Raw genomic sequence first — 23,667 nt, 5'->3', positions numbered from 1 at the left:
TTGTGTTTTCAAGAATTGTTTAAATTCTTTGCGTATTCTTTACTACAAATATCTCATAGTTAACTTTTCACTGTTCAACATTTTTAGTTTTTTGTAAAAGAAAACTATTGTGCCGGCTTTGTCTATCCGTCCGCACTTTTTTCTGTCTGCACTTTTTCTGTCCGCACTCAAACCTTAAAAACTACTGAGGCTAGAGGGCTGCAAATTAGTATGTTGATCATCCACCCTCCAATCATCAAACATGCCAAATTGCAGTCCTCTAGTCTCAGTAGTTTTTATTTTATTTAAGGTTAAAGTGAGCCATAGTCGTGCCATACTGTAATTTTTGAAATTTTCTGAAGGGGTCGACGTCCCCTAAAAGATGAAAAACCCCTAAAAAGATGAAAAAAAAAATCTTATTTATAACCGTCAGTAGACCTCTTTTCACAATGAAACAGGAAGTTCGGGGGTGGGAGAAACTTGTATATTGATAAATAAACCTGAATATTGATAAACAATTTCTAATTTAGCGATTAATATTCATAACCCTAAGGTCAACATCTCGTTCTCCTGCAGATTCTCTTACTGATCAACACTTCAGCTGGTCACATCTGCAAGCGCTGATTTTCAACCAGCGATGTTGTAATCAGCGCCCTCTTTCTCTCGCTTTCCTGACTGTAGAAGTGAATCACGCCTGGCAACTGTATAAAAGCCTTCTGCAATGCAACTGCACCTGCATTATTTGCAAGAAAATCAGGCTGGGAGAAGGATCTCCATTTGCGAGGAGGACTGGTTGGAAGGAGGATCTGCCTTGTCCTTGTAACTTCTCACCATGAGGAAGGTGGGTCTCTGCTTTTGTTTATATACTCTGAATTTTAGGGGTTTTTTTCTGGCTGGTTATTAGATTCTTTTAATTTTTCTAGTCCTGAAAATTCACTCTGGTTAATAGCGTGTTCTAGGGCGATTTCCGTAATTTTCCTAAAGCCAAACACTTCCATGCAGTTTAGCAGTATATTCTAAGACGATTTTTTATTTTTTTTTAACCCCAAAATTTCACTAGGTTTCATGGTATATTCTAAGACGATTTCCTTAACGTTTCCAAACCCTAAAAATTCACGTCTGGTTAGTAATACATTCTAGGACGATTTCCCTAATTTTTCCAGCCCTGAAATTTCACACCGGTTAATAGTGTATTCAAAGACGATTGCCTTAATTTTTTTTTAAACCCCAAAATTTCACAAGGTTTAATGGTGTATTCTAGAATGATTTAATTCACTTTTCAAAACCCCAAAACTTTCACGATGGTTAGTAGTGTATTCAAGACGATTTCTTAAATTTTTCTAGTCCTAAAATTTCAATCCGTTTAATAGTGTATTCTATAACAATTGCCTTAACTTTACTTGTTTGAAGTCCCAAAATTTCAGGCTGGTTTAAAAATGTATTCTAGGATGATTTCATTTTCAGTCCTAAAAACCAGTTAGTAGTGTATTCTATAACAATTTCCTTAACTTTACTTGTTTGAAGTCCCAAAATTTCAGGCTGGTTAAAAATGTATTCTAGGACGATTTCCTTAATTGTTCTAGTCCTAAAATTTCACGCCAGTTAATAGTGTATTCTATAACAATTTCCTTAACTTTACTTGTTTGAAGTCCCAAAATTTCAGGCTGGTTAAAAATGTATTCTAGGATGATTTAATTCATTTTTATATACCCCAAAACTTTCACGCTGGTTTAATAGTGTATTCTAGGACGATTTCCTTAATTTCTTTGAAGCCCAATATTTCACGATTGGTCATAGTGTATTCTAGGACGATTTCCTTCATTTCTTTGAAGACCGAAAATTTCGCGCCGATTACAAGTGTATTCTAGGACGATTTTCTTCATTTCTTTGAAGACCGAAAATTTCGCGCCGGTTACAAGTGTATTCTAGGACGATTTTCTTCATTTCTTTGAAGACCGAAAATTTCGCGCCGGTTACAAGTGTATTCTAGGACGATTTCTTCATTTCTTTGAAACCGAAAATTTAACGCCGGTTAACAAGTGTATTCTAGGACGATTTTCTTCATTTCTTTGAAGACCGAAAATTTCGCGCCGGTTACAGGACGAATTTCTTTGAAGACCGAAAATTTGGTTACAAGTGTATTCTAGGACGATTTTCTTCATTTCTTTGAAGCCCCAAATTTCACGCTGGTTGCAAGTGTAATCTAGGACGATTTCTTACTTCTCTGAAGCCCCAACATTTCTCGCTGGTTAACAGTGTATCCTAGAACACTTCCTCTTCCCCACAAGGAGGACAGTGCCGTCAGTGCACCTCATGCGGTGCACCGTAGGCAGCATCCCTTCAGCCCCTAGCTGCAACCCCTTTCACTCCTTTTACTGAACCTTAGTTCATATTCTCTTTCTTCCATCTTGCTTTCCACATTCTCCTAACAATTGTTTCACAGTGCAACTGCGAAGTTTTCCTCCTGTTACACCTTTCAAACCTTTTTACTCGCACCTTCCCTTTCAGCACTGAATGACCACACAGGTCCAAGCGCTTGGCCTTTGGCCAAAATTTTATATTCCATCCCATTCCATAATCTACTCTCTTCTATGCAGATCTGGTTGAGCTTTCTGATCGTCAGCATCACAGTGGGACTGTGTTTGGGGTATCCACATCCGAAGGCCGACCCTCAGTCTCAGCCTAGTAGCTTTAGTAACCCCGGTAACCAGTTCCAACGGCCTTTCTTCCCCGACAGAAATCGCCTTGTTCGCCGCCCTGGGTATCGTACCATCAACCACTTCCGCAAGAAGAAAAACTGATTTATTGACATGTTTTCTGATGGATTTATGAATCGTTAACAGAAACTGGAGACTGTCATCACTGTACTCGTCAACAAGAACTGGAGACTGTTCTCTTTGGACTTGTCAACAAGAACTGGAGACTGTCCTCTTTGGACTTGTCAACAAAAACTCAGAGACTGTCGTCTTTGGACTTGTCAACAAGAACTGGAGACTGTCCTCTTTGGACTTGTCAACAAGAACTGGAGACTGTCCTCTTTGGACTTGTCAACTAGAACTTAGAGACTGTCTTCTTTGGACTTGGCAACAAGAACTGGACATTGTCCTCTTTGGACTTGTCAACAAGAACTGGAGACTGTCCCCTTTGGACTTGTCAACAAGAATTGGAGGCTGTCCTCTTTTGACTTGTCAACAAGAACTGGAGACTGTCCTCACTGGATTCCTCAACTAGAACTTGGAGACTGTCCTCTTCGGACTTGTCAACAGGAACTGGAGAATGTCCTCATTGGACTCCTCAACAAGAACTGGAGAGTGCCCTCACTGAACTCATCAGCAAGAACTCGAGACTGCCTTCACCGGCCAGTAATGTTGGTATTGTCCTGAGATCAGTATCTATGTTTAATACATCTCCAAGCAAGACCCCAGTGTAGTGATGGGATTCCAAAAAAAATTTTACATTAAACAGAAATGCTTTTCTTGATGTTTTATTTACGAAAAAACACTTGATCACTAAGATTATTAACAACTGACAGGAAAACGGTAAAAGGAAACCAAAGGTAAGTTATACCATATGTAACGGAAGTTAACGAGAGAGAGAGAGAGAGAGAGAGAGAGAGAGAGAGAGAGAGAGAGAGAGAGAGAGAGAGAGAGAGAGAGAGACCAACTAAAACTTGAGGAATAACAGAACAGCTGAATGAGGCTATCAGTTCAATACAGAGCTCCTTCATTACTTGAAGAGCTAATTTATTATTCAATTTTACAGAAATCTCGTCACAATGCCAGAAATTGAGCGCTGCTTTTGAGGTACTGGTTTTCAAGGTCTTGAATTCAGATGTCTTGAGCTGCCTCCCCCAAGGCTTTTGAAAAATCACTGGGTCTGATCATGAGGCCGTTGTTGTGGGAGGTTGGAACCAAACTTGAATTTCAGGAAGCTCCATATTAGGTTTCAGCACTATCAATGAATTTTTAACTAACATGGAAAGTGTAATTTTCGATTAACATTTTGACTACCCGAATTCAATCTTTAGTATTCCTCAAAACTTAATTCTTGTCCCATTGCTGTTTGGTCTTGAAAACATGCTGTTTGACTATGCAGATGATTCTACTCTGTTTGCATCGATCCCACCTCCTGACTCTACACTTGCCATTCTTGAATGTCTCAAGAGAGATTTAGCTAAAAAAAAAAAGTGAATAGTACAAATTATGGAAGAGATGAAGTTTTACCATACCAAAACTCAAAATGTGTTTGTTAATAAGTCTAGGACACTGGATATCTATCTCCCACCCACAACATTATAAGAAACACAAACATATCTTTTCATTGGCACTGTTTCTAGAACAACAGGTGACTCATTTAGAATTCTATTATCATTCTTGATTGCAAATACATATGTGAGATGTAATCAGAAAACAGCTAATATCATCTTTAACATTTTACTTTTGTTTTGAATATTAAATTTTACAGTTAACGTTTACAAAGTTGCATAGTATCCTTACTAGTCTTCTCCAATAAAACTATATATGGAAATAATGTATGTCAATATTTTTGGTTATCAGGCCATTTTTTTAAGAACTTAGGGCAGCTTTGAAAATAGTTTTGTATAGAAGCTATACACAGTTCAATTACTTTCTAAAATATGCAATATACAGCTTTAGACAGCAATGTTTCAAGCCATAAGAGAAACTCAGTGTACTGTTTCCTACTTAAAATCAGTAAAGTTTTATAGATGATTTCAACAAACTGCTACCCAATAGACAAAACAACTGTGAATAAACTACCTTGCAAATCTGATGCCTACCATATCCTTCACTCCCACACATATTCAGGGGAGTATCTATTACAATACAGAACCTAGAGCTCAGTAACATCTGTGTATTAGCCAATTCCTGGCTGAATGAATTATACCTCGAATACATTTGTTCCTTTAAACACTGGTCTGTCATCATCTCCATCTTATGAAGGCAGAATACCGAAGAGAGAGGCTGAAGGATGTCAGTATAATCAGCACATCCATTTCTCTCTTTTTTGGTTTTGTCATCGAGATTTTCTTGTGCAGATGAGTAGTTCTGTAGAAGATTGGAGTTAACTTCTAGCAAGTTTTTTTTAAAAATCTCTCTGTTCTGGTTTTGTCATCAAGATTTTCTTTTGCAGACAAGTAGTTCTGTAGAAGACTGAAGTTAACTTCTAGCAAGTGCTTTTAAAGTCTCTCTGTTCTGGTGTTTGCCATCAGGTCTTTGCTTTTGCAGGAAAAAGTTCTGTAGAAGACTAAAGTTAACTTCTAGCAAGTGCTTTTAAAGTCTCTTTGTTCAAGTGCTTTTAAAGTCTCTCTGTTCTGGGGTTTGCCATCAAGATTTTCTTTTGAAGACAAGTAGCTCTGTAACAGAATGAAGTTAACTTCTAGCAAGTGCTTTTAAAGTTTTTCCTTAAACTGCAAAAATTGCAAATACAGTCTTTCCCAAGACAAAGTCGGCAGAATATTGATGTGATGGGGATTCATTAGTTTGCTGCAACTTGTATAAAAAAACTACCAGAAGAGAGGCAGATATATCCTCATGTTATTTTCTGCATTAATATAAGCTTCTTAATACATTGCATTATCACTTGCCAAGACTTTTCTTGTTTATTGTGCTTGCTTTGGCACCTGATTGGGCACCTGCATAGAATCTAGAATTTGGTGAAAATTGATCAAAATAAATTATTCTTACAAAAACGAGGTTTTCTGCATATACTGAATCTGAGCCCAGAATTGCTTCAGTGTTGTATGTCAATCCTGAAAGGGTATACTATACTAATGTTCTATAAATTGCACCGATGATAGCAATTTACTTTATCAACTAAAAATTAATATTTTTATATATATATATATATATATATATATATATATATATATATATATATATATATATATATATATATATATATATATATATATATATATATATATATATATATATATATATATATATATATATATATCATATAAATATATTGATTATAAAATGAAATTAACATTTATCATATACATATAAATACATATCTATAATTATTTATATTTCTATATATAACTATACATCTTGAATAACAGTTTTATCTGCCTTAAATCTTTCTAATAGTTTTAGCAATCCTCTAAGTATCACTAAATCAAATGCTAATTCCAAATCTATACAATAAATGCATAAATCATTTTGAAACTCTAGTGCTATCTCGAATAAAGAAACTTTTTTTCAGCCATAGTCACAAAACTGTCTAACCATTTTCTACAGTATCTTATGATTTAGAATTTCAACCTCATCCTGTAGCCTAGAATGGAATACATTAAGAGATTTAGGCCAGAGGCCAAACGCTGGGACCTATGAGGTCATTCAGCGCTGGAGGAAGCAGAGTAAGAGGGTTTAAAAGGCGTAACAACAGGAAAACCTAACTGGCAGTTGAACTATGAAAGACTGTTAGGAAAATGTGGAAAGTAAGATGGAAGAAGAGAGAATACAAAAGGATATTCAGTAAATAGAACGAAACGGATCGCAGCTAGGGGCCGAAGGGACGCTGCAGAGCCTTAAGCAACGCCTACAGTGCACCAGCATAAGGTGCACTGACGGCACTACACCACTACGGGTTAGCTGGGCTCTTGACAAATCAAAATACTCTAACAGATCTGTAAATTCAAAAGATACTCCATACATTTCTCTATTCTCTCGCCTGTCTTCGACCAAATCAGCCTCTTTTTTAATACATTACGTAAATAAACAAGAGGCTGGGCTCTGATAAATCAAATTACTCTAACAGAACTGTAAGTTCAATACTTATTCTTGTCCAGACTAGCAACAGGAAGACAATGTGTCAACGCCACATATTTACGGCGTCAATACACTGGCGGTTGGCTAGGCTCTTGATACATCAAATTACTTAAACAGAACTGTAAATTCAACAGGTGTTCTTGTCCTGCTCAGTAACGGGAAGACATTACTTCAACTTTGTGTCTATTATGTCGTTTGACTGATCAGTAAACCCAGCGTGACGCACATCAACGCCCCATTTTCTATGAAGTCGTGATTTTAGCGATAATTTTGAGAAAACGGAATAAGGTGCGGTTCTAACGCAAAGTGCAGAAGAAACTATATAATCTTATGCTCCTTCAGATTACATAATCATGTCAATGCTGAATTAATACAATCAACAGATTGTTTAATGGATAGGAGTAAGAATGAATGCTTTGGGCGCATCGGATGGTCTAATATATTCTTAGGTAATGGTTAATAATTCGAGGCACGTACGGTAGTATTGTGTTTAGCTGGGAGGGCACAGATGATGATGATTGGGGCCCTGCCAATAGTGTGTGTGTGTGTGTGTGTGTGTACACATACATTTATATATACATATATATGTGTGTGTGTATAAACATAATATGACACTGTGTGTGATCTATGTGTGTGTTTTATGTGTGTGTGTGTGCAAATGTGTGTGATATAAAATGAAACCACACCTGATTTATACATGCAATTTTATCACGGAGAAAATAAACACTGAAAATGTCTGGGATATAAAACGAAACCAGCCAACGTTTACATATATATATACACAATATATATATATATATATATACATATGTATAAATTAAATATATATATATATATATATATATATATATATATATATATATATATATATATTATTATACTGTATATATATATATAAATATATTATATTCATATATATATATATATATATATATATATATATATATATATATATATATATATATATATATATATATATATATATATATATATATATATATATATATATATATTAAACTACAACTCTTATGTTCTCCATCTATTTTATTTATACGGAAGACAAAAGATTAACAGGAAGAAAAATACAGACAATAAAAAAAAAAAAAAAAACAGAGTAAAAATCTCCAGTACCGTAACATTGCTCTTCCCGTCTCTCTTCTCCTCTTCCTGACACAATAGAACCAACTTTCTTCCCTGACCGGTTGCATACCAACACTCGGGGTTTCCCATCGCATCTGGGTCCTTTAGCGGTCCCAAATTCAGCGGGTCCTCCTCCTCCTCCTCCTCCTCGGGGACTCTTGACCCAAACAACCAAACAAGCAAGTAAGCAACAGGTTTCCCGTATTTACAGGGTCGCCGGTCGCATCTGCCTATTTATTCGCGAGAAAGACCCAGCGGAAAGCGGTTCTCCTCCTGAGTTGCAACATGCAGAAGGTAAGTCCGGGTGCTTTCCCGTTGCTTTCCTCAAAGTGTTAGGGAACCCTACTTGAAGGCAAACCCTTAATTTTGCTTTATTTTTCTCCAGGATTGCTTTAAATGTTTCTCCCTAAGTCGGGTGCTTTTCCAGTGCTTTCCCTATTGTTGAGAAACCCTCAATTTTATTTTATTTTTTCAGGCAGTCTTTCCCAAGTGCTTCCCCCAGAGTGTTAGGGAACCCTACTTGAAGGTAAACTCTTAGTTTTATTTTATTTTTTCAGGAGACTTTCCCAATTTTATCCCAACTCCAGCGAGCAACGCGATTAATAATATAAATGATAATTTTATTTTTTATTTTTTAAAAAAAGTCATTTTCCCTAATGTGCTAAATTCCCAGAAGACTGTTAGGGAATCAGTCCGAACTCCAAAACAACGTTAGTTTTAATTTACAGTTTTTCAGGCAGTCTTTCACGATATTTTGATAAACTGTTAAGAAATAAAAATTTACAAATATATAGATTTTATTTTTAAAAAATTTTTCAGTTGCAGTCTTTCTTGAAATGTGCAATTCCCAGAGTGTTAGGGAACAAATGATTTGAAAATAAGTCTCTTAGTTTTATTTTTATTTCCATTTTCAGTCTCGAACAGTCTTTCCCAAGTGCCCTCCCCAGAGTGTTAGGGAAATGTATTTGAAGGTAAACTCTTAATTTTATTTTATTTTTTCAGGCAGTCTTTAGAGATTTATTTTTTTATAGAGTGTTAGGATATATATATATATTTTATTACATTTTCATAACTGTGGAATCGTCTCTCCAAATACTTTATTAAAGTGTTAGGAAACCCTGCTTGAAGGCAAACCCTTAATTTTATTCGTTTTCAGGGACGCAATTTGATATTTTTATCCCAATGAGCAATGTATAATAATGTAAATGACGTTACATTTTGTAAATTCTATTTAAACAATACCGCACTTTCTAATGTACGTTAAATTCTTCAGAAGACTGATTTTCAAGTCAGCCCGTACTCCAGCAAGTCTTGTTCCATATAATAGGGTTCATCTTCTGAATAATAATGAAATAATAACGGTATGTTGATAAAATGTTAATAATAAAAATAATAATAAATATATAAATTTTATTTATAAAAAATTTTATTATAACACGTGTCATTGTAATGAAGGTAACAATTGCCCTTTCATTGCCGAGATGACTTGTTATTGCCAAAACTGACGATTTCTTGACTAATGCAAATGTATTTGAATCAAAGTAGTCTCTACAGTGACTGGTTTTATCCATTTCATGGTCATCGTTTTTCTCAAATATCCTGACACAGTGAGTCCCATTTTCAGTAATTTGCAATGAACGGATTAGTTAAAGCGTTTGCTCTTGAATTTTAAAGAGAGTCTGAGTTTTTAAATACGCAATATATCCGCTATCCCCACAGACAGGAAAGGATAACGGGATGGGGATAAAGGACGTTCTCCATAAACTGAATTAATATGCAAAAGATACAACGAACACTTTCGAACTGAGGAGGAACACGTCTTTGCAATCCTCTTTCGCATATTAATACATTTTATTTATAAAGGTAACTGTGGATTTTTATCACTTAATATAAATAATATTTATCTATTTTTACACAGTGCATTATAGTTGTTTTTGTTAAATGTTACCGCATTTTCTAATCAAGAACAGTGAGAAATTAAAACTTTGGAAGATTGACTGAATATCAAAACAGCTCCCATCAAAAAAAAATATATAGCCTATATATCAAAACACCTCCCACCAAAAAAATATATATTTCAAAACCCAATCAAAACAAATTTCATATCAAAACACCTCCTATCAAAAAATATATATATACCAAAACACCTCCCATCAAAACAAATTAAATATCAAAACACCTCCCACCAAAAAATATATATATATATATCAAAACACCTCCCGTCAAAAAAATTATATATCAACGCCTCCCATCAAAAAATTACATATCAAAACACCTCCCATCAAAAAATTATATATAAAAACACCTTCCGTCAAAAAAAAATATATATATCAAAACACATCCCATCAAAAAATGTTATATATCAAAACACCTCCCATCAAAAATAAATCATAACATACTTCTTAATCTTTCGATCTCAATCATGCTGCTTTAATACACGTGTCTTCCATTTTTTATCTCATCTTCGGAAAACTGGTTATGGAAAGGATAGCCCAAGGATAGGACGCTTTTAAAGAACAATCTGTGACTTCGTCGCCCTGGCCAAGGTCATCTTCTTCTTCGGCGTCCCTGTCCACGCCCTCAGGCGGCGCCCTCATACGTATATGCAGATTCCGAAGCTTCTTAACTACAGTTCAGGGGCGAGATTCGTGTGCTTATTACCACATGAAATTCTTTTTTTATTTTTTATCGAGAGGAAATATGGCGGTCGTAGATTGGAATTTGGGAACTGGAATTGGAATTTAACCGAGATCCTGTTTTTTTCCGAGAGGAAATATGGCGGTCGTAGATTGGAATTTGGGAACTGGAATTGGAATTTAACCGAGATCCTGCGTTTTTTTTTCCGAGAGGAAATATGGCGGTCGTTGATTGGAATTTGGGAACTGGAATTGGAATTTAACCTAGATCCTGCGGTTTGTTTTATCGAGAGGAAATATGGCGGTCGTAGATTGGAATTTGGAATTGGAATTTAAGCGAGAGCCTGCGTTTTTTTTTTTTTTTTTTTTTTGAGAGGAAATACGGCGGTCGCAGATTGGAATTTGGGAACTGGAATTGGAATTTAACTGTGGGGTTTTATCGAGATCCTGCGTATTTTTTTTTTATCGAGGGGAAATACGGCGGTCGTTAATCAGAATTTGGGAATTGGAACTGGAATATAAAATTCAGGCCAGAGGCCAAAAGCTGGGACCTGTGAGATCATTCAGTGCTGAAGGGATAACAATTGTTAAGAGGGTTGAAAAACTAAGATGGCAAAAAGATCATTTCAATGGAGGTACCAGTAAAAAGAACGAAAGGGGCTGCAGCTATGGTGGCCTAAGGGACGCCTCCATTGCCTACAGCAATGCCTACAGTACACCGCGTGGGGAGGCACACTGACGGCACTAAACCCTCACGGGCGAATAAATTTGGGGGGCCAATTTATTTTAAGTGTGGATGAATCAATGTTTTTCATTATATTCACAACAAACCCAGATCCATTATTTTATTATTCTCTCTTTTATTTCCAGGTTCTGGTTATTCTGATCTTCACCCTCGTGGTAGGGTTATGCCTGGCGTTTCCTGAAGCAGGCGCAGACGTGGAGGCAAAAGCAGAAGCAGTTCTATATTATTCTCTTTTTTCTTGCAGGTTCTTATGCCTGGCGTTTCCTGAAGCAGGCGCTGACGCAGAGGCAAAAGCAGAAGCAGTTCTATTCACCACTAACCCAGATCCATTACTTTATTATTATCTCTTTTCTTGCAGGTTCTGGTTATTCTGATCTTCACCCTCGTGGTGGGCTTATGCCTGGCGTTTCCTGAAGCAGGCGCTGACGCAGAAGCAGAAGCAGAAGCAGTGGCAGAAGCAGAAGCAGTGGCAGATGCAGAAGCAGTGGCAGAAGCAGATCCACATCACCGTCATTTTGGTGGTGGAGGCTTTGGCATTGGCTTCTACGGATACCCCTACGGTGGGTACCACCACCACCACCACCACAGACGCCCTTACTACTACAGACCTCACACTACAACAACGGGTATTACGGTGGGTACCAGCCCCATTATCACCATTATGGGCACACTCACTACGGATACTACTAGAACACCGGTAGAGTCCGTAACTGCGGCAATGTTTATTCATGCAATACTCATGTTAGATAGTCGGAGGATATTGTTTAAATTAAACATTTTAACTCAGCGCTGGGGTTAGTGAGTTGTTAAATTCAAAAGCTGATTCTCCACTTAGTGCTGAGGTTACTGAATTGTTAAACTCAAAAGCTGGTTTTGAACTCAGCGTTGGGGCAACTGAATTGCAAAATTTAACTAGAGATGATTTTCAACTCAGCGGTGGGGTTGCTGGAGTGCAAAATTTCAACTTCCAGCTGATTTTGAACTAGAATTAGGGTTACAGAATTGTTAAATTCAACTGAAGGTGATTTTGGAATAAGTGTTGGGTTACAGAAGTGTAAAATTCAACTAAAGTTGATTTTGAACCCAGCATTGAGGTTTCTGAAGTGCAGAGTTCAACTAAAGCTGATTTTGAAATAAGTGTTGGGATACTGAATTGTAAAATTCCAGTAAACATAAGTCCTAATAGTGATTCTGAACTCAAGTGTTGAGGCCAAACAACTGATAAATTCAACCAGTCTTATTCTGGACTCTGCACTGAGGTTACAGATTTGTTAAATTCAACTAAAGATGATTTTGCTAACGTTATGAGACTGAAAGATCACTTCCTGAAGCCAGTGGCTTTGAATAAACTTGGTAATGAGGTTTATATGGCACAGAAAAAAGGAGTGATTCATAAATGTCGTCCATGAGAAAACCAGGGTCAATCTAAACACTGAACTTCTCTTTTAAAGCATTGTTATAAACACTGACTAATTCTGACTGTTGAACCTATGTTAAAATATGACGGTAGCTTATTAATGTTAGTTTATTTATGTATTACTAAATCATATTTATTTATTTATGAACATTTTTATTAATAAAACAAATTGTTGACTGTGTTATTTGTGTGTTAAAACCCTCATTCTTAGCTCTCAAAAAGGAGAATATCTCTCAGAAAAGAGAAATTGGAAATATTTTTGTACTGAAAATGGGTAAAACTATCAACGATTTCTGTTTCAATGGGTCCATGGGGAAACATTCACTACGGAAGTCAGAAGTTATATGTTTCTCAATGAATTGGCAGAAACGTTTGTTTACAAAGAGACTGGTGTTTTCCTTATTACCTTCTAAAATATAATCCGTGTGTCTGCTGCCCTAAAATGGAAAGACTGCAGTATCTGCAAAAATACAAAACTGAGAAACATGGTAGATACTGCAGTTTTCCCTTGCCTTACTACTGATTTTGCAGATACTGCGAATTGGACCCCCTAAATAAAGCACTGAAGGATCATTCTGAAACTGCAGTAACTTGTGTATTAGTGTTTCATGAGCCCAATAGGTGGCATGTCTCAATTTCGAAAATTTTGCAGATACTGCAGTTTTCCATTTTAAGGCAGTCAGAAAGAAATAACTGAGAATAAAAATCCGTCAGAAATGACAGAGAACAAACAATCTGGACAAGACTGAGGAGAAATGTAAAGCAAACTTAAACTCAACCGAGGAAATATGGATATAACTTGACTCCTGGGCTGAGGATCCTGAGTGCCTATACAGCAAAACATCAAAATAAATCTTGGTGGTCTGGGTTCCTTTATGATAATTCAGGCTGTAGAGCCAAGCTCTGGGGAACATTCAGCCATTCAGGGCTTCAGATATTTGAAGAGTGCGAGCTGGAGTGACTGGACAGCAAGATGAAAGATAGGACGTGGGAACGAAGGCAAATTAAAATGCTGAAATGCAGGTGCAGCCAGTGGACGAAGGGACGCTGCAAACAACCTGCCTTTAGTACTACCTACAGTGCACCACATGAGGAGCACTGACACTCGCCCACCCGCTCCAACCCGCAAAGGGAAATCCCAATGTTGTTACCAATTTGGAAAAGGCACTGAAACCGGAACTTAGAATTTAGGCCAAAGGCCCAGCGCTGAGACCTATGAGGTTTTTCAGCGCTGAATGGGAAATTGAGAGTAAAGGAGGTTTGAAAGGTATAACTGGAGGAAAAAAAAAAACTCGTTGCTGTACTATAAAAAAAATTGTTAGGAGAGAGTTGAGTAAAATCAGATGGAAGAAAGAGAATATGAACGAGGGTATTTTAAAAGGGTTGAAAGAGGTTGAAAGAGGTTTCAGCTAGGGGCCATGGAAGGAACGCTGCAAAAGAACCTCAAGTAATGCCTAAGGAGGACCAAGTGACGTGCAATGACGGCACCACTAACCCCTCCCACTCGCCCCAAGGGTTGGGAAAGACGTGAATAGAAAAACACAGGACACTGAAGGAACAAAGTTTCCCACAACGGCCCCTGTCTGAGCGAGGCGGTTCAACATACTTTTAGAGGTCATGAGTATCTTTTTATTACACTTTTTTTTCTCTTTTTTGTTTTCCTTCGTGGGTCTTCCTCTCGGGAGGATATAACCGGTTTGCAAAGGATCACTTAAAACGTGATTGGTAGGTGCTTGTGAGAGTGCGTGCGTGTGTGTGTGTGTGTGATAAGGTCCTGGAGTAATATCTGGTACATAAGCGCACGTGGATATTTCTCTCTCTCTCTCTCTCTCTCTCTCTCTCTCTCTCTATCTTTAATTCCCCAAGGAAAACATCTTCGTTTCTTTTTCAAGAAAATTCATTGTATCCATTCAACTTAGGTCGTTTTCTGTGATCGCTGTCGGGGTAGACAAGGGTATCTCTCTCTCTCTCTCTCTCTCTCTCTCTCTCTCTCTCTCTCTCTCTCTCTCTCTCTCTCTTACTATATATATATACATATATATATATATATATATATATATATATATATATATATATATATATATATATATATATATATATATATATATATATATATATATATATATATGGATATATATATGGACCCGCTGAAATATTTCCATGTATATACATATGTATTGTAATCCCACACATAGATGAAAATGACAGATGCACAATCATGCAGCAACAACATTTTTAAAAATCTAGCAAATGTGAGCAGGAAACAAAATAATACCAGGATCAATATTCCAGTAGATAAGTAAACCTGACAAAAAAAACAAAAAAAAGGCCAAGATCTGACAAAGCCGGAAGAGCTTTGACGAACATGAATCAGAAACAAGCAATAAATGCGCCGAAGTTTCTTCGGCGCAATCGAGTTTTCTGTACATCTTATAATCAAGGCCACTGAAAACAGATCTGTCTTTCGGTGGTCTCGGTATAATGCCTGTATGAGCCGCGGCCCATGAAACTTTAACCACGGCACGGTGGTGGTATGTTTTATATCGCTGCCAGAAGCACGATTATGACTAACTTTAGCCTTAAATAAAATCAAAACTACTGATGGGCTGCAATTTGGTATGATTGATGATTGGCGGGTGGATGATCAACATACCAATTTGCAGCCCTCTAGCCTCAGTAGCTTTTAAGATCTGAGGACGGACAGAAAAAGAGCGGATGGACAAACAAAGCCGGCACAATAGTTTTCTTTAACAGAAAAAACAAGAAAAGCCTTATAAAAAGAAGAAAACCAACTTATTTTAGTTAGTTCTGTTGAAATTCCTTTAACAGGGTAGAACCACTACCAAAAAAATCTGGGAGAATGAAATAATTTTGCTTGAAATCTCTTGAATAATTCTTTCACAAGAAGGATTCATATTTTTTTCTACCATTCTGGCCTGATTATGTTTTCATAATCCTGTTTACTTGCCATCTCAATACGACGCAACTTCTTCCATAAAAATATCTTAAAGATATGTTTGTTTTTTAACATAACTCTAACCTCTGGTAACCTCTATCATTCTAGGGTGATTACAAATTGTTCTTGTCCAAGCACTGAACAAATCATAAATTGTTCTTGTTCAGGCACTGGAAAAATCATAAATTGTTCTTGCACAGGCACTGGAAAAAATCATTTAAATTTTTCTTATACAGGCACTGGAAAAATCATATATTTTCTTGTACAGGCACTGGAAAAATCATAAATTGTTCTTATGCAGGCACTGGAAAAAACAAAAATTGTTCGGCACTGGAAAATCAATAAATTGTTCTTGTACAGGCACTGGAAAAATCAAAAGTTTTTATTGTCCAGGCACTGGAAAAATCATAAATTGTTCTTATACAGGCACTGGAAAAATCATACATTGTTCTTGTACAGGCATTGGAAAAAACAAATTTTTCTTGTACAGGCACTGGAAAAAATCATAAATTGTTCTTGTACAGGCACTGGAAAAATCGTAATGTGTTCTTGTCCAAGCTCTGGAAAATCAAAACTCATGAACAAAAAAACTCATTCACGTTCAAAAGGCCGAAACAAGCACAGCAAAAGCACTGCATTTTGCCTTTCGTTCAACTTTGTTTTGCAAGATGAATATGCCCAATTCTCCGTGGATGAAAACCAGTATCATACCCGCCTCTGGGCACGCCATGTTCGCCTGAGAGAGCCGTTCTGGTAATATCCAGCATTTCCTGGTTACTACCAGCCAGTGGTCTCTCCCACGAATTCTGCTAAATCACAGTTTTCCTTTTGGAAAAAGTGTAAAAAAGTTGTTTTAAGGCAAAGGGAGCATTTCGTAATACCCATTCTTTTTATATGATCTGGGTATTTCCGACGTAAAGAGAGGAAAAACGCAAATTGAAAATTATATTCAGACACTTCATAGATTTAAAAATTTTCTCCATAATTTTTTTTTTTCTTTTAAAGGTGATTTTTAAGCGAATTTTGAAAAGACATATGATTAACACCATATTATGCTAGTATGCAATATGTTCAGAGGTTGGCAATACTGGCATGTGTTATAATCTTAAGTTCACGATTTATTGTGATCATGAATCTGTTTTCAATGAAGCATTCCAGGAACCCCAGTCAATAAGACAACGCCCCACAAGACGTACTAGAGTAACCAATCTGTTTGCCTTGAGTTTAAACCACAACGCGCAGTAGCTGAAAGAATTTTACAGTTATGTGGCACAGATACTTCCAGTTCAGGCTTGTTAACCCTACAAAGAAACACTTTTGGGAGAAGGGAACACTGATTTTTTATTGCAGTTATACTTATCATCTTACGTAGGCTGGATGTGATGTGATAATAAACTGAGACGATGCAGTTTACCAAGGGAAATTTGGTGGCCTGGAAATAGAAACAAAGAGAAATCTACGACAGAGACTTGCATGGCATCAATATGCAAAATAATGAAAATGGTGTCAGCCAGACCAGTGAATGCTTCCTGGGTTGCAAAACGAAAACAGATACAACGCAATCACACTGATATTCCTCACATCCTCTTAATGCATCAAATATCGTAAAAATAAGAGAAAACAAATGTTACTTGTGAAAATTAGAACGAACCTGATATGAAATAATTGGGTCAATTAATACCATATGCAGGCACCAAGTGAGTCTAATCTTGTACATGACAGCATTACAATTTCTGCAGTTTGTCTTTAGTTTCCCCAATCACTTGCAAACATCAGCCTTTCCACATTTTACTGATATCCCATTTTCTGTCATCATTCCTACTTTCTCAGCTAAATTTCACAGTACTCCCTCCCCAGAACTCTAACTTTATGACCTCGTATTTCATACAGTTTCCTGTCCTCTTTTGAAACCTGTACAAAGTAACATTTAACCCCTTTACTCATTCCTTCGGAATCTTTGCAGTTTCTAGACATACCTTATCAACCCTGGTCAACCACTGAATGACACTTTCACCACTGTGCCACAGGATCCCACATGTAAGCCTGTCAATGTCTGGTGTCTTTCCATTCATCAGACTGTAAACTGATCTTCTTATATCATCAAAACTTCCTTCCACAGCATTCAATATATTTCTGCCATAAAACGAAGAAAAATGTGATTCAGTCTATAGTTAAAAAATTCGAACTTCCGAAGTTCAAGCTCGATGCAACTTCTTTTTAGCTGAGCAGACTGACAAGTGATTCACTTCATAGTTTATTAATTACGTATGCAATTTATTTTGCTTTGATATTTATCTTACTGATTTCCCATTTGTTGATTTTCATTCATACTTTATTCTATACTACGTTTCCTATTCTGTGTCAGACATTTTTTCAATATTGGGGCCCCTTGGGACTGTGCCATTATTCTTACCTAACCTACAACCCTGGCTAGTTCTTACCTACTAATCGATATTCAAAATGAATGCAATTTTTTTTTTCTTTTTGCCAAGCAAAAACTAGTCCTGTTCTTGAAACCGGTTACTGGTGCTTCTTGAAATAGAATAGCCCAGTTTTTATTCTGCTTTGAAGCTTCAATGGCACAAAACTTCCTACAGAGAAAACCGGTTAAAAGAATGAAACTCCAGTTGGCAAAGTAGCAATGTCTCAGAATAACCATGTTTTTGCCTAATCCAGGTAATACTGGCTTTCATTCTTCTGAACGTGCTCAGGCACTTTCTATTCAGTAATAATCAACTGTAGAAAATTATTATTGCTATAACAGTGGTTCTCAAATATTTTGGTATCGTTACCCCCGGCAATGGTGTGACAGATCACCAATACCCCTACCCCATTCCTCTTCAGTTGCGTGAGGTTATAATATAATGGAAAGAAAAATATTGGAATGCTTGATATCTAATGCATTTTATATGTAAGAAATTAATTTTACTTTGACTCAAGTCTTAAGAAATATAGAATTTAGATATTAAACGTTATTCCTTCGACAAAAATTTAAAATTAAAGCATCGTTCCTTTTATTACACATTGGAACTGAAGCATTATTTCTTTGGTAATTAATAGAAAATAAAATTTAGAAAGTGCCTCGTTACCCGCCGGGAACGGCTTCATTACCTCCAAGGGTGTTATTACCCCTAGTATGAGAACCGCTGCTATAATATTAGGAGTTATTTAGTTTAGAATCTTATCATTTACATAAGTTTAGCTGCCTACCAAACGTCTCCAGATATCATACAATATATATATATACATAATATATATATATATATATATATATATATATATATATATATATATATATATATATATATATATTATATATATATACATATATATATATATATATATATATATATATATATATATATATATATATATATATATATAATATATTGATTATAATCACATTACTGTAAAACGTGATTTATGTATCACAGAAAACTGACTTAGAAATAAAGTCGAAACCGGTCGGGATCTATACCCAGTCTCTCATTTTTTTACCTGTGGTGATGTAATATATATATATATATATATATATATATATATATATATATATATACAGTCTATCATATACAATATTTAATACATATACATATCCATATATATACATATATAAATATATATACTGTACATATACATATATATACATATATATATTATATATATAAATATTATATATACACATATACTTATATTCACATATATATATTCATATATATATACATATGTATATAAATGTATGCATATATATATATATATATATATATAAATATATATATATATATATATATATATATATGTATATATTCCTAAAAATGTAACCGAGAAGTAAAGACATAACTAATAAAGACAATTAGAAAAACTTTTAAGAGAACTAGCAAGGGATCACAGGAATTAAAATCCTATACAGAATGCACAAGGAGCGAACTGAACGACAGCGCCAGAGATTAATGCCAGGAACTTGGGATAAGAAATTTGAAAAGAAAATATTCTCTGGATATTTAGGTCTCTAAAGATGCTGAAAGACTTTCTGTTTCATCTGCAGTTGGAGTATTATTATTATTATTATTATTATTATTATTATTATTATTATTATTATTATTATTATTATTATTATTATTATTCAGGAGAAACCCTGTGCATATGGAACCCTCCACACATTGACTTGGAACAACACCAAAGAATATGGTGCTCATTAGGAAGAAAAGGGGTCCATTAAAAAGAAACAATCATTAATGTTTCAAAAATGTAACGAAACGCAAGAAGAAAGTATGAAATCACGCATCATGAGTCTGAAATCACGAATGACACAGAGAACTTGAAGTGAGCTTCGTGCACGTTTACCCTACTTTCTACTGTGGAAAAAACCCCAAGCATTCACTGACGCCAGTAGTAACCAATCTTCTGGAGTCTACCAGTAAATGTATTCATCAGGCTTCATCCAAATCCATTCACCTGTTTTCTGGTAATCGTATCAACAGACATTTAGTTGACTCACATCAAGAAGCGATCAGCATGGGGAAGATAATTAGAGCAGTGACAATTATTCTTATTATTTGACAATAATTGGCTTCATTTATATTTACCAATGGCCACCTTCCCTTTAAGGAAAGGAAGATGTGAGCAGCCAGAAAGCGCATCAGTATACAACACGAAGGAAGAGCGTAGGAATATATTATTGTTTATTATTCAGAAGATGAACCCTATTCAAATGGAACAAGCCCACCAGGGGCCAACGACATGAAATTTAAGCTTCCAAAGAATGTGGCGTTCATTACAAGGCATTAACAGAAGGTAATGGGAAAGAAAATAGGAATTCATAAATTCCATAAATAAATAGTTCATTAGAAAGAATTAACAGAAGGTAATGGGAACTACGGAAAGAAGAGATCAATTATTAGAAAAGAAAAAAAACACAAATGAATAAATTCCATACATAAATAGATAAAAATAAAAAAAAAATTATTGAAAATATAAAGTTATTTAAAATACAAGGTGAACTGTTCTAGGGTAGCAATGCACTGTATCTTCGCTTGAGCTCTTGAGGTTCTATAACTACTATGTGACCTCTGGGGAAATTCTCTACAAAATCTTTTCCTAGAGTCGATCCCTTTCTCGTAAACCCATCCCGAGCAAAAAGCCACTAAACAGGGTCAAGTAGGACCCCGAAAATTCCCGACCTTTCGACAAAAACTCTCCTGTTTTCGTCCACAACTGGTTGTGGGGTTCGTGGCCCTCGCCTGGGTATATATGTATATATACAGTGAGTTCTCATCCAAGGGGACCAGTTTGCTCTGCTCTCAAGGATCGACTTCGTTTGACCCTTTCTTGGGATCTCAAGCCACGTCCTTTAAATAACCTCGTTCATCATGAAGACTGTAAGTGTTTACCTTAAATACAAGCTTATCTGAAAGGATTACAATTTTGCTGGTTGGATTAAAATCCTCTAGTGTATTTTTAATAGCTATTTGAGGTCATTCAACACAGAAAGGGAAACTGAGAGTAAAAATGTCTAAAATGTCTAACAGGAGGAAAATCTCGCAGTCACACTATGAAACTACTGTTAGGAGAGGGGTGGAAAGTAATAAGATGGAAGAAAGAGCATATGAAAGGAGGTACAGTAAAAGGAATGAAAGGGGTTGTAGCTAAGGGCTGAAGAGACTCTGCAAAGAACCTTAAGTAATGCCTGCGGTGCAAGACTGGCCCCCTACGGGGCATGCACCATTTAGGGGGAACATTCTCCTCCAAGGGATCCACAACCTTAGAGCTAGCATTCATGTGCCTTGTGATACAGCGCAGAAGAACCCATATCTTTCAGTACTTTCTAGGCCAGAACTGTCAAGACAGTACTTCTATATACTACCCTGATAGCAGTCACTTGCAATTGTCAGAAGACTTGCAATTTACAACTTGAATGTTGCAGTGACTGTTGTTTAATCTCTTTTCTGTGCCAACCCTTGTCAGGAAAACAGATTAATGCTGAAAGGTCTATCCTGATTATTCAAGAAAATATAAATAGATAAATATCCTATACTGCATGTACGTGCATGTGTGTCTGAGTGAGTGGGTGAGTGTGTATATATATGTCCATACAGCATGTGTGATTATATAGCCAGACAAGTTTCCTCTGAAGGTGTCTAAGACAGATGGACGAAACTGGCCAGCATTTAATATATATATGAAAATAAGAAGGCCCATAAAACACTATTTAAATGTTGAAACCATATATTTCAGGCACTTGTTTCTGTGCCCTGTTCACTGGTAGAATATGGACAGGTGGAAAGAGTAGCTGTCCGTACAAAAGAAAGATGCTATATCATCAATCAAACCAACAATATGAACCTGTCAGGAGGACATTGGAAATCGGACGCCATACCTTAATCCTCGGACCCCTTTTGAAGAGGATGACCCAAGAAACGCGACCGCCAGATCCATCGCCAAACGGGAGCTAATGAGGCCAAAAACCACTAGGAATTTTCAATCTCCTCCTTCTTAAGAAACGCCACCTCCTAACATCGGAGGCCTAAGGCCACACCTTCATGTTTTTGTATATATACCATTGTAACTTTCCACCTGTCCATATTCTCCAGTGAACAGGGCACAGAAACAAGTGCCTGAAATATATGGTTTCAACGTTTAAATAGTGTTTTATGGGCCTTCTTATTTTCATATTACACTGTAGTATTACAGGAAAAAGACATTCATATATATATATATATATATATATATATATATATATATATATATATATATATATATATATATATATATATATATATATATATATATATATATATATATATATATATATATATATATATATATATATATATTCTTATGTGTATATATACTAGGAATTTCATAAGATCCTAATCTCTCCACAGGCAATTGCAATCCTGATCCTGTGCATCGTGATGCTAGGACTGTGCCTCGCAAATCCGGATCCGGAGGCTGAAGCCAGCGGCTTCCACGGAGGCAGGAGGTACTATAGCAGGCCTAGCGTTCTGATCCACCAACACCCGGGGGGTCATCGCCCCCACTACCATCACTGGGGCCACACGCACTTCCTGGACCAGACGCATGCGCACGTTGGACATCACTGAGAGAGATTTCCGGCACCTTGGAGTAGCCCAGCAGTGGTGAATGACCTCGGAGGCGTGAGAGCGTGACCACTGCTGGCAGTAATCGAGATGGGAGCCATCTGGTGGCTGGACAAAGAACTAGAACTTTGAAGAGATACCATCTGGTGGTTAAAAAACGAACTAGAACTTCAAGGAGATGCCAGTTCTTCTGGTGAACTTTTAAATTGTTGCAGTGATTTCCTAAAAATAAGCCTCCATTTCATGACTGTTATCTATCTGATGCTGTTGTTTGTTACGTTAAATATAACGAAGCTAAAGCTGCTGTTTAATAACCTAGAACACATTATCAGAAAGTTATTGCTTTTTATTAGTTTTCTGTAAAAGAAAGGTATTGTGCCAGCTTTGTCTGTCCGCAATTTATTGTCCGCACTTTTTTCTGTCCGCCCTCAGATCTTAAAAGCTAGTGAGGCTAGAGGGCTGCAAATTGTTACGTTGATCATCCAACCTCCAATCATCAAACATACCAAATTGCAGCCCTGTAACCTTAGTAGTTTTTATTTTATTTAACGTTAAAGTTAGCCATAATCGTGCTTCTGGCAACAATATAGGATAAGCCACCACCGGCCCGTGGTTCAAGTTTCATGGGTCGCGGCTCATACAGCATTATACCAAGACCACCGAAAGACAGGTCTATTTTCGGTGGCGTTGATTATGTGCTGTAGCGGCTGTACAGAAAACTCGATTGCGCCGAAGAAACCTGAGAGTTACAGTTTTTTTTTTTATTTTCATATTTTTATGCAACTGTAAAGAAGGAATTTTATATATAATCACCAATTTTTAACTCACAAACAGATTTCCATATTAGAAGAAACAGATCATTTAACACTTCCATGATGGTTAAGACTAAACAAGTAAAAAATG

At 36.3% G+C, this 23,667-nt stretch overlaps 1 long non-coding RNA gene across 1 annotated transcript; it reads left to right on the top strand.

The window, feature by feature from the left end:
• Positions 1–20,849: 20,849 nt before the first annotated feature.
• Positions 20,850–23,063, top strand: LOC136833875 (uncharacterized). The gene is made up of 2 exons (XR_010851606.1): positions 20,850–21,042; positions 22,549–23,063. It is a non-coding gene; the product is annotated as an uncharacterized lncRNA (long non-coding RNA).
• The last annotated feature ends 604 nt before the right edge of the window (positions 23,064–23,667 follow it).

Source organism: Macrobrachium rosenbergii, chromosome 52 (genome assembly GCF_040412425.1).
Source record: "Macrobrachium rosenbergii isolate ZJJX-2024 chromosome 52, ASM4041242v1, whole genome shotgun sequence".
NCBI classification, from domain to species: domain Eukaryota; kingdom Metazoa; phylum Arthropoda; class Malacostraca; order Decapoda; family Palaemonidae; genus Macrobrachium; species Macrobrachium rosenbergii.
The sequence above is the reverse complement of the archived record's forward strand: the minus strand, read 5'-3'. Positions and strand labels throughout refer to the sequence as shown.